This window comes from Triticum urartu, chromosome 6A (genome assembly GCF_056163025.1).
Source record: "Triticum urartu cultivar PI428250 chromosome 6A, HENAU_Tu73, whole genome shotgun sequence".
NCBI classification, from domain to species: Eukaryota; Viridiplantae; Streptophyta; class Magnoliopsida; order Poales; family Poaceae; genus Triticum; species Triticum urartu.
The window spans coordinates 41,943,750-41,955,231 of NC_141878.1; the positions used below are offsets into that span (position 1 = coordinate 41,943,750).

The 11,482-nt window shown below is 55.0% G+C and overlaps 1 pseudogene; it reads left to right on the top strand.

Annotated features, from left to right (window-relative positions):
- The first annotated feature begins 7,425 nt into the window (after positions 1–7,425).
- LOC147963700 (uncharacterized) lies at positions 7,426–8,299 on the top strand (annotated as a pseudogene).
- Positions 8,300–11,482: the final 3,183 nt, after the last annotated feature.

Below are 11,482 nucleotides of genomic sequence, written 5' to 3' on the forward strand. Positions count from 1 at the left end.
GAGGCCCAACCAAAGAGAATCTAGTCCAGCTCTCTTCTTCAATAAAATGTGCTGCCGACCAATCAGAGCTCCTCCCAGCCCCTTCTGAAATGAACACACTCTGGTTCCTAGCACATGAACCAAAGACGCTCTTGACACGGTCAAGAGCATAGGCCGCCGTGCTTACACGATTTGATTATATTGTGGATTTCTGAAGGGTTTATCGAGGAAGAGGTGGGTTGTGCATCTCTCCTCGATGAAACCTTCGGATATCTACAATGTATCAGGTGCTTGAATTTTTGTTTGTTTTCAGTCGATTTCTCGAGCCGTTCGACGGCTCTGGTTCATCTTCTACCTCCAGCCCAAACCCCAAACGAGAGCTCCCCAAAACCCAAACCAGTCAAGGTCCTCTCTCACCTCCAGCTGCGACCCAAATCTGTGAGCACTCGTCCTCCCCTCTGTCTGGGACGTCGTGGCGAGCCGCGCTGGAGCCCTTGGCGATGACACCATGATCGACCTTGTCGTCCCCAACTCGAGCTCGTTGTTGCGTTGCGCTGCCCATTTCCAAACCCAACTGACCCAAAAAACTTCTTCAGTTATCTGATGAATAGCAAATGTGGCAATGTAAGTGCAACTCTAGCAAAGCACGTATTCTCGCGCAAACAGTAAAAATCCGGCGACTATACGGGTTTGGCCCTTTTTTGGGCCAGACCAGAGCCCGTATAGTCGCCTGGCCCGTAATTTTTTTATGATGGCCCGCAAATCGCCCCCCCCCCCGACGCAATATATCTATGGGTTTTGTCGTCCAGATACGGGTCGAAACCCTATCCCCCCACTGCCGCCTCTCACCCATTGCCCTCCCCATTTCTCGTCGCCGGTGAGAAATCAGTCGCGCCCTGCCCCCCCAATCCACGAGGATGTGGACCTCTGGCCGGCGCGGTGGCGGCGAAGACCCGGAGCACAAACGTTGTGTCACCTCCGACGCGGCGTGCAAGCGCGCGACCAAGCGCTACACTAAGTACAGGCTGCCGGTGCTGGAGTCCCTCCTCCGCCGCGAGACGGAGGAGTACGACCTCCGCCATGCGAGGCACTCCGGCACGGGGCTACTTCCGGTGAAGAGGAAGAGGGAGTCCGGTGACCTCCCTGCCGTCAAGATCGAGCCGGGGGAGGAGCGCCCGCGCGGCCGCAGCGTCATCGGGCCAGAGGACTACCTCGTCGGGCCCGAATCGGACCCCTTCGAGGCGGCGTTCACCAAGCGCACTGCGTGTGAGCAGCAGGAGGAGGACGCGCATCGCAGGCGGGACGACGAGCTCAGCGACCTCTTCGAGCAGGCGCTCGCCGCCGACCGCGAGCTCCACGAGAAGCTGGCCGCATGGCGCCGCAAGCAGGAGGAGCAGGACAAGAAATACGCCGACCTTGTCTCCTCAGACTCCGATGACGACGAGTGAGTGCCGTCGCCGCACCCGGAGAGCTCCGGCGAGCTCAGATTTTGCTTAGTTCGGTTACAACGATGGTGTAGCATTGTAGTATAAATGTAGTGATAATCTATGTACCCATGATCAAACTATGATGGTGCTATGTGTTCCTCAATTTCGCCCGCGAATGATTTGTTTTGAAATTTACGGTTCCAAATATGGTGTTTTTTCGGCCGCAACAAAAATGACCCCTCAAACCCCTGCTTTCTCGGCCCTTATACCACGTTTACAGTTCGAGAGTATAAAGAGTGTGCTAGAGTTGCTCCAATCAATCATTCCGAGATGGAGTTCTTGCAAGGAGTAGCAGGAACAGCCCCCCCAGCCATATGAAACAGGCTGCCTTTGCTCCTCTGCATTACCTTTTCTTGTGAGGATGGTACTGGATAGTCCAGTTTTCTTTCTCAATGAACTGAGATACCAACCAGTCTGAGCTCTTTCTATCCCATCCCATAATCCTCCTCGATCAGCCGCACGGTAGCCAGGATGTGAACCAAACAAACTCTTGTCATGGGTTCTTTTTGGTTCCGTCTTCCAAAAATTTGGTTTCCAAAAAATCAAGAAAGTATCCTAATGTGTCTAATCTAAGACGTTTTCTTTTATCAAAAATTAATCTAAGACCTACTGACAGAACCTGTGTTGTCCCGTTCGGTTATTCCATGCCGCAAAAAAAAGGTTATTCCAGGTACCCATATACAAGAAGAAACCCCTCAGTCAGGCAATCAACTCACAACCTGTTAATTTGCTCAACATGTGTGCAATAAATCAACTTTTTAACTCGTCAGAAACTCAGCAAGAAAGCAAACAACAGATATCAGCAAGCCTTAAAAAAGGCAATGCACAACCATGCACTAAAGTTGACACAAATAAGTGAAACAACAGCCAGAATGTTTGACACAAATAACAACAACCATCAGGCCATACAAACATGCACAATCCATACAATGCATGCATCATGAGGCCATACAACATGCACAATCCATACAATGCATGCATCATCAGGCCATATGACGCACTAATTTATTTATTTTTTGAGGAATCACCAGGAGGCACTACAAATTGGTCGTTGCCGAGTCTCGAACCACGGGAGCTCGGCGAAGACAACATAAGCCGAGTATGGTTCTCGGCAACGGAACAATCTCGGCATAGGCCGGCTGTTGCTTAGGGCATCTCCAGCAGTTGGCCCCCCCAGGACACATAAAAATCGCCCCCTGGGGGCGAGCCGGCGATACACTCAGCGCTGGGGGCGGTTTTGCGCTCAGTCGTCGCCCCCAGGCGCCGAAATTGGCTCACTTTGCAGCCTAATTTCGGTGAATAAACGACCCATATGGGCGAGAATAGGCCCATATTCGGCGTGGTTTCGCCGTGTCTCGGCGTTCAATTATCAACACAATTATTTCTTATCACATATTTCATCACAGAAAAATCAAATACTTCAACAAAATACTACAACAACAAATAGTTCAATACAAATTATATAGTTCAACAAATAAAAACTCGTATTTCATCACGCGGCGTCCCCCTTGAGCCTCCATAGGTGCTCAATCAGATCTTTCTGCAGTTGATGATGCACCTGTGGGTCTCGGATCTCCTAACGCATACTGAGATAGGCAGTCCAAGTTGCCGGTAGCTGGTGATCAACTTCGGCTAGAGGACCCTGCCTGTATATGGTTCAGTGTCAAACACTGGGTCTTCTTGCTCGCTCTCGATGATCATGTTGTGCAAGATGACACAGCAAGTCATGATCTCCCACATTTGATCTTTCGACCAGGTCTGAGCGGGGTACCGAACAACAGCGAATCGAGATTGGAGCACACCAAATGCCCGCTCGATATCCTTCCTGCAAGCCTCCTGAAGCTTCGCAAACCAGGCGTTCTTGCCTCCTGCCACAGGGTTTGAGATCGTCTTCACAAATGTCGACCATCTCGGATAGATGCCGTCAGCTAGATAGTACCCCTTGTTGTATTGGTGCCCATTGATCTCGAAGTTCACCGGAGGAGAATGACTCTCAACGAGCTTGACAAAAACATGAGAGCACTGTAGCACGTTGATGTCATTGTGAGTTCCTAGCATACCAAAGAAGGAGTGCCAAATCCAGAGGTCCTGTGTGGCTACCGCCTCAAGAACCACACTACAACCGCCTTTGGCGCCTTTGTACATCCCCTGCCAACCAAATGGGCAGTTCTTCCATTTCCAATGCATGCAGTCGATGCTTTCAAGCATCCCAGGAAATCTTCTTGCTGCATTCTGGGCTAGGATCCGAGCAGTGTCTTCCGCATTGGGTGTTCTCAAGTATTGTGGCCCAAACACTGCCACCACTGCCCGACAGAACTTGTAGAAACACTCTATGCTGGTGGACTCGGCCATGCGCCCATAGTCGTCGAGTGAATCACTGGGAGCTCCATATGCAAGCATCCTCATCGCTGTCGTGCACTTCTGGATGGAGGTGAATCCAAGAGCGCCAGTGAAATCCATCTTGCACTTGAAGTAGTTGTTGAACTCCCGGATGGAATTCACAATCCTGAGGAAGAGCTTTCGGCTCATCCGATAACGGCGCCGAAATGTTCTCTCGCCATGAAGTGGAGCATCGGCGAAGTAGTCGGAGTAGAGCATGCAGTAGCCTTGCAGACGATGCCGGTTCTTTGCTTTCACCCGCCCCCGCGCCGAGCCACCTCGCCGCGGCTTTTCATTGCTCGCCATCAGCTGGGCGAGGGCGGCGAGCACCATCAGATGCTCTTCTTCCTGGACGTCGGCCGCGGCTTCCTCCTCCAGCAGCGCGGCGAGCTCTTCCTCCTCATCCGAGTCCATCGTCGAGACAGGCAAAATGCCGAACACCTTGCGCTTGGTGGGCGTGTACCCGCCGTTAAACCGCGCCTCCGCGGCCGGAAATGCCCAGCTGCTGTGGGAGGGGCTGCCGCGACGAAGCGCTGCTATTTTCCGGCGGGGAATGGCTATCTAGCGGAGTAGGGAGGCGGCCGTCGCCGGGATATAGCTAGTGGTGGCCGAGGACGCGGGGGGTGCGAGGCGAGTCGGGGGAAGAAAACCTTGACTTTTCCCCTGTCGGTGTGGGCCAGGCGTGCTTTTCCCTAGCGCCGGAGCCCCCAACGGCTCCCTAGCGTGCCGGGTTCGGCCTGTGACCGCCGGGCGGAAAAAAGATCCGAACCGGCGATTTTCGGCGTCCTGGGGGCGCGACTGGGCGGTTTTTTCGGCGCCGGCGCCGAAAAAGTGGCCTGGGGGGGCCTGTTGGGGGCGCGGCTGGAGATGCCCTTAGTGCCAAGTAAAGTGCACTGGGAAACAAAACAAACTCGGCTTATATCAACTATCTCGAGTCCCTTTGGGCCCCAACTCAGTAATCTCGGCTTTCATTCAATTTTCCGGTCCCACGGGTGATTGTAGAAAAATGGTAGTACATAGCACAAAATAGAAAGCTCCAAAACTGCTCAAGATGATTACTCGAATAAGAGCTTCTATAACTCTATTCAGCTATGCGTAACACAATACATTTTCAAAATCAGCATAGTGAAAACTGAAAAGTTACACGATGCAGTAAGAGATTCAGGCACCGATGCTAACCTACTAAACTACCGTACTAAATTTGAACTCTGGAAATTGAATCAAAATGTTAGATAGAAAATGAGGGTGTTTTCTTCAGAAATAAAAATCCGAGCATGTAAAGCCTTGTCGCATTTACTAAATACTCCACTGGAGATGGGGAAAAAGTATCACCATTGTGATTGCTAGGTGAGTACTTAAAATCTGATTTATGGTATCTTTTGCAGCATACTGATGGCACATTGTTTTTTTCCTAAAAGAGAATGTGTGTTGTCTTTTTTTTTGAAGAAAAAAGAAAGCGAATGCGTGTGTGCCTTGAGTGTTCCGGGCCGCATTTACGTCAATGGGCTTGACTTTAATCTCAATGGGCTTGACTTCATGGGCCCTCATCTAATGGGCTTGACTTCAATCTCACTCGGACTGGCTGTGTCGCCTCGCCTAGGTCACCGCATTCCAACCATTCCACTAGTGTGGCGGCTGCTTCACCCGTTCCCCCCTCCCGCATGAGCTGTAAGGGCATCTCCAGCCGTTGGCCCCCCAGGGGGCGTCTAAAAGCGCCGCCTGGGGGTGAGCCGGCGAAAACAATGGCCCTGGGGGCGAGTTGGTCCCCAGCCGTCGGCCCCCAGGGCCGCCCCCAGGTGCGTATCTTAAAAAAAACCGAGCCGTTCGGCGAAGTTATGATAAAAACTAGTTAAATTTCAGCCAAACATGGCAAATTTCGGCGAAATTCGGCCAAACATTACATTACCCTAATCTAAAAAAAAGAAAGGGGCTGAAGTTGTCGCCGCCGTCGCCGCCATCGTCGTCGTCGGCCTTCTCCTCCTTCACGCGGGTTCCCCTGCTGGACCCCTGCCCGGCGTCGCCATGGCGAACAGGCGGCGGCGCGTCGTCGTCGTCGTCGCTGTCGCACAAGACGACGACCCCGCCTTCCTCGCGGCTGCGTCGGCGCTCCTCGAAGCGGCGTAGGGCGGCGCACTGGCACTCCTTCTCCTTCTTGCAGCGTGCCTTCTCCATCGCAATGGAGTCCTGGCGCGCCCATTCGAGGGCCGCGTCGTCGTCGTCGAACTCCGCCTTCACGGGCGCCAGCCCCGGCTCCGTCTTCACCGGCGCTAGCCCCGGCTCCGTCTTCACCGGCGGTAGCCCCGGCTCCGTCTTTGACTTGACGAAGCGCGGAGGAGCCGACGAGGAGGCGCGCCGGCCACCCTCGTTGATGACGATGCCGGCGCTGCGAGTGCGCCGGCCGAGCGGCGTCTCCGCCGCAGGCTCGGCCTTGACGCCGAGCAGCGCCGGAGAGCCGGAGGAGTGTGAAGAAGAGCGTGACGAGGAGGAAGAAGAGGAGGCGCCGAACCTCCTTGGCGCCCACGGCCCGGCGCGTCGGTGCTGCGCCGGGGCGGCCACCCTCGCCGGGGGGTACGCCAACGGCGGGTCGTTGCCGCCCTCGAGGTACGTGAGCACGCCCTCGAGTGTGTGGCCGGGGATGCCCCACCAGAGGTGGCGCCCCTCGCAGTTCTGCCGGCCGCCGACCACCGGCGCGCCGTTGGTGGACGCCAAGCGCTGCTGTTGGCGGCGCTCGAAATACTCCGCCCAGGCCGCGTGGTTGTCGGCGGCGTACTGGGGGAGGGAGAGTTCGGCGTCGGTGAGGGACGCGCGCACGATCTCGACCTCCTCGGCGAAGTACTTCGGCTTCGCCACGACGTTGGGGAACGGGGGAATGGGCACTCCCCCGGCGCTGAGTCTCCACCCTGTCGGCCCGGCGCGCATGTCCGGCGGCACTGGGATGTTCGCCTGGAACAGGAGCCAGGACTCCTGTTCGCGGAGCGAACGGCGGCCGAAGCCGTTGGCCGCCGCCTCATCTCCGGGGAACCGTTTTGCCATGGCGAAGGCGGGGCTGGGCGGGCTCGGGAGAGGTAGAGGGAGGGGCTAGGCGGCGGCGCTCGGGAGAGGTAGGGAGAGGAAGGGCTGGACGGCGGCGAAGGGCGGGGCTGGTGTGGGCACAGGCGAGTGGAGGCCGCCGGCTTTTATAGCCGGGCCGCGCCCGTGTGTACACGTGCGAGGGAGGGAAGGCGTCGGCGCGCCGTCCCGCGACGCGCCGCCCGTGAGGAATCAATGGCAAGTCTGACCGGCGGCAGCCTTGCCATTGATTCCCCGCGGGAACCGAGGCCGTTGGGGGAAGACGAGGCGCCGAGTCGCTGACGCGGCTGGCCCGCGTCTTTTTCGCGCCAAAACAGCTCGCCCCGGCGCCCCCGGGCGCCCCCCAGCGCGCCGGGTTCGGCCTGGGTCCGCCGGCGCTGTTTTCGGCCCAAGCCAGCGAAAATCGGGTTCCTGGGGGCGCGACTGGGCCGTTTTTTCGGCGCCGGCGCGAAAAAATCGTCTGGGGAGGCCTTCTTGGGGGCGCGGCTGAAGATGCCCTAAGGTGGGCGAGATGTTGCCGCTGGACGACGAAAACCTAGTCAGCGAGATCCTCCTCCGCCTCACGCCGCTCCCGTCCTCCCTTCCCCGCGCATCCCTCGTCTGCAAGCGCTGGCGCAACATCTTATCTGACACCCGCTTTCTCCGCCGCTTCCGGCTCCACCACCGCCGCAGCCCTCCCCTCCTCGGCTGCTTCGACAAAGGCCTGGACTACAGCGATTCCCCCGATTGTGTACCCACCGCGCGCTTCTCCTTACATCTCGACTACAGCTCCGACTTCTTGCTTCTCAGCTGCCGCCATGGCCTTGTGCTCATCTCCTTCACGATGCGGAGGCAAGCCGTGGTGTGGGACCCCGTCATCGGCGACCAGCACCGCCTTGCCGTTCCCCCAGGGTTCGGCTATGTTGCAAGCCGGATCCACGGGGCGGTGCTTCGCGCTCCCGGCGAGGTCCACCACTTCCAGGTGGTCTTGGTAGAGGCCGCCACTGACGGCGCACAACATATGCGGTTGCTCACCTGCGTTTACTCCTCAGAGACTGGCGCATGGGGTAATCTCATTTCAACATCGGTTCGGGGTGCTTTCATTTACACTATGTTTACGAGAATGCCGGGTTTGCTCATTGGGAATTCCCTTTACTGGCTGTTTGAGGCAAACCACTTGGCCGTGATTCTTGAGTTTGATTTGGAGAAGCAGAGCCTGGTGGCGATGCAAGCGCCAACGGATGTTGAGAACAACCTCACAGTTATGCGGGCTGATGATGGTGGGCTGGGTTTACTCTCCATCTGAGGCTTCACGGCCAAATTATGGAAGAGAAAGACTGATCGGAATGGTGTTGCATCATGGTGGGTTGGAAGAACTATTGAGGTGGACAAGCTACTTTCCCTGAGTTCGGAGAAGCCGAGAAAACGCCTATCCCTAATAGGGTTTGCAGAGGAAAATAATACGGTGTTCCTGCCAGCAGTTGATGGTGTCCTCATGGTCCAGCTTGAATCATTGCAATTTAGGAAACTTAGTGTGTCCAACAACAAGCTTTGGCTTCATCCGTTCAAAAGTGTCTATACTGGAGGTAAAGGCATGTCTTTACAATATGGCTATAACGAAACCAGGTTGTTTTTTATAATATGGCTTAACATATAGCAATGGCGCTCTGTAGCGTTTTCTTCCCATGCTTGTATGGTGTTTATTTAATTGTTATGGTCGGGAAAAAAATCCTTGTGGTGTCTGGTTTAGACATTTAGTTAGTTTATGTCGCAAGGTCTGCTTCTGTAGCCAAGGTTGGCAAGTTCTTTGAATAATAATTGAACCAAATTTCATTGTTGCCTGCCTATTGACATATGCAAGAACGATATATTTATAGTGTTAGTGCATAGCTGCAGTGAAGTTCTTTCTCAAGATAAGTGTGGTCGTGGGCCTTCTTTCTTCCAATGGGCTTGACTTCAATCTCATTTCACTTGGACTGGCTGTGTCAGCCTAGGTCACCCGCACTCCAATTCCAACCTGCCACAGGGTGGCGGCTGCTTCACCTTCCGTAGTCCCGCATGAGCGACATGTTGCCGCCGCCGGCAGCGCCGCCGCTCAACAACGAGAACCTACTCACCGAGATCCTCCTCCGCCTCCTGCCGCTCCCGTCCTCCCTCCTGCGCGCCTCCCTTGTTTGCAAGCGCTGACGCTGCCTCATCTCCGACCCAGCCTTCTCCCGCCGCTTCCACCTCCACCACCGCCGCAACCCTCCACTCCTCGGCTGCGTGCCGACGGCATATCCTTTGAGCCTACTCTGGAGGCCCCCAATCGCGTTCCGCCCGGGCGCCTCTCCTTGCAGTCTGACTCCAGCCTCCGTGTACTGGGGTGCCGCCATGGCCTCGTATTAATCTTGGACTGGCCCCAGCTCCTGGTGTGGGACCCCGTCGCCTTTATCGGTCAAACCGCATAACGGTATACGTTGTTCTCTTTGTCATCGGTATGTTACTTGCCCGAGATTCAATCGTCGGTATCTCAATACCTAGTTCAATCTCGTTACCGGCAAGTCTCTTTACTCGTTCTGTAATGCTACATCCTGTAACTAACTCATTAGCTACATTGCTTGCAAGAATTATAGTGATGTACATTACCGAGAGGGCCCAGAGATACCTCTCCGACAATCGGAGTGACAAATCCTAATCTTGATCCATGCCAACTCAACAAACACCATCGGAGACACCTATAGAGCACCTTTATAATCACCCAGTTACGTTGTCACGTTTGGTAGCACACAAAGTGTTCCTCCGATATTCGGGAGTTGCATGATCTCATAGTCATAGGAACATGTATAGTTATGGAGAAAGCAATAGCAACAAACTAAACGATCATCGTGCTAAGCTAACGGATGGGTCAAGTCAAGCACATCATTCTCTAATGATGTGATCCCGTTAATCAAATGACAACTCATGTCTATGGTTAGGAAACATAACCATCATTGATTCAACGAGATAGTTAAGTAGAGGCAAACTAGTGACACTCTGTTTGTCTATGTATTCACACATATACTAAGTTTTTGGTTAATACAATTCTAGCATGAATAATAAACATTTATCATGATATAAGGAAATATAAATAACAACTTTATTATTGCCTCTAGGGCATATTTCCTTCACCAGAAAGGGCCTTGACTGGGAGCCTGCTGCCGAGGTGAAGGCGCTGCAAAAACGTGTCTCCAATATGATAGAGGCGGGGCCACACTGACCAACATGGTCCAGATCATGCTGCACCGCAGCCTGCTGCCCTGCCAACTTTGGGCCGCTCCAATGAGGTCTTGGAAGCCCGAAGACCCCTGCACTGTGCAGTACCTCCACGACACCACTCGCGAGAAGCTGTGGAGGGCGTTGTTCAAGCCGTAGAAGACTTGGCCGACCGAGAAGGAGGACATCGACATTGACATCGAGAACCCACCTAAGGAGGTAATGTAATACTATTCTCTTTATATTCTAATATCTGCATTCTCACTATGATTCTCAACTCCTTCCTCTCATTCCCCAGGGCTGGCTCAAGAAGGCCGTGTAGATGGGCAGTCCGACCCCGCTGCCCGAAGACCCCGTGTCGGCTGTGCTAGTAGAGATGCTGACAGTGGCACCTTACAATGCGCCGAAGAAAAAGGAGGAGGAGGAGAAGAAGAACCCCGTAAGGGAGGCTAGGGAGGGCCTCCGCCCAAGAGTCCCTCCGAACACCAAGTCCGAGGACACACACGTCTCCTCCGCACAAGAGGGGGAGCAGGAGGACGAAGAGGAGTTGAGCGACTCCTCCCGTACCAGGAAGAGAGCGGCATCAGCCGAAGCCGAAGGGGAGCACCCCTCCCCAACTTCGAAGAAGAGGAGCAGGGGAAAGCTGGCCACGCTCGACGATAGTTCAGACTCCGGTGAGGAGTCCGCATCTTCAGAAAAGGTCCTAGAGAGGGTCCACAGAGTCAAGGCCCGCGCTGAAAGGTGAGAGTCCGAAGACTGTCCGGATGTTGATTTTACTAACCCATTAGCAGAAGTACGTGTGCTTTTGTGCTGTAGCCCGCCCAGCGACCTCCCCACCGACCAGATGTCGGAGGGCACTTCTCCGCCAGCCGACCTGGCGGAAAGTGGGGGCGCATCACACTCCGCGCCTCCTTCGGTCATCAGAGAGACTAGGGAAGTGTTGTCCTAAAGGACCCCACCCGTGCCGAACACGGGGGGTGATGGTGACATCGACATGGCCGAAGCTAATGCTTCGGCCGCCGAAGACCAAGAGAAGGGGCTCGTGCAAGCTGAGCCTTCTCAAAAGACAGCTCCGGAGTCTTCACGGCCCGCCGAAGCGTCACAACCGCCTCCCACCGAAGGGGAAGCCCGGGCCCCGCCGCCAGTGCCGAACACCAAGGGCCGGTTCGGGGCAGAGTGGCCGGACATGATGGATGGGGCTATGAACAGCTCCTCCGTAGTCACACGAGTGAAACCTTGCAGCTCACCCATAGTCGCGGAACCCCTAGATTTCATCCATTCCCTGCCGAAGGTGTCCCACCCGAGCTTTGCAGGACACAAACGGTCATGGTTTTCTTTTCTTTTTTTTGAGAGAG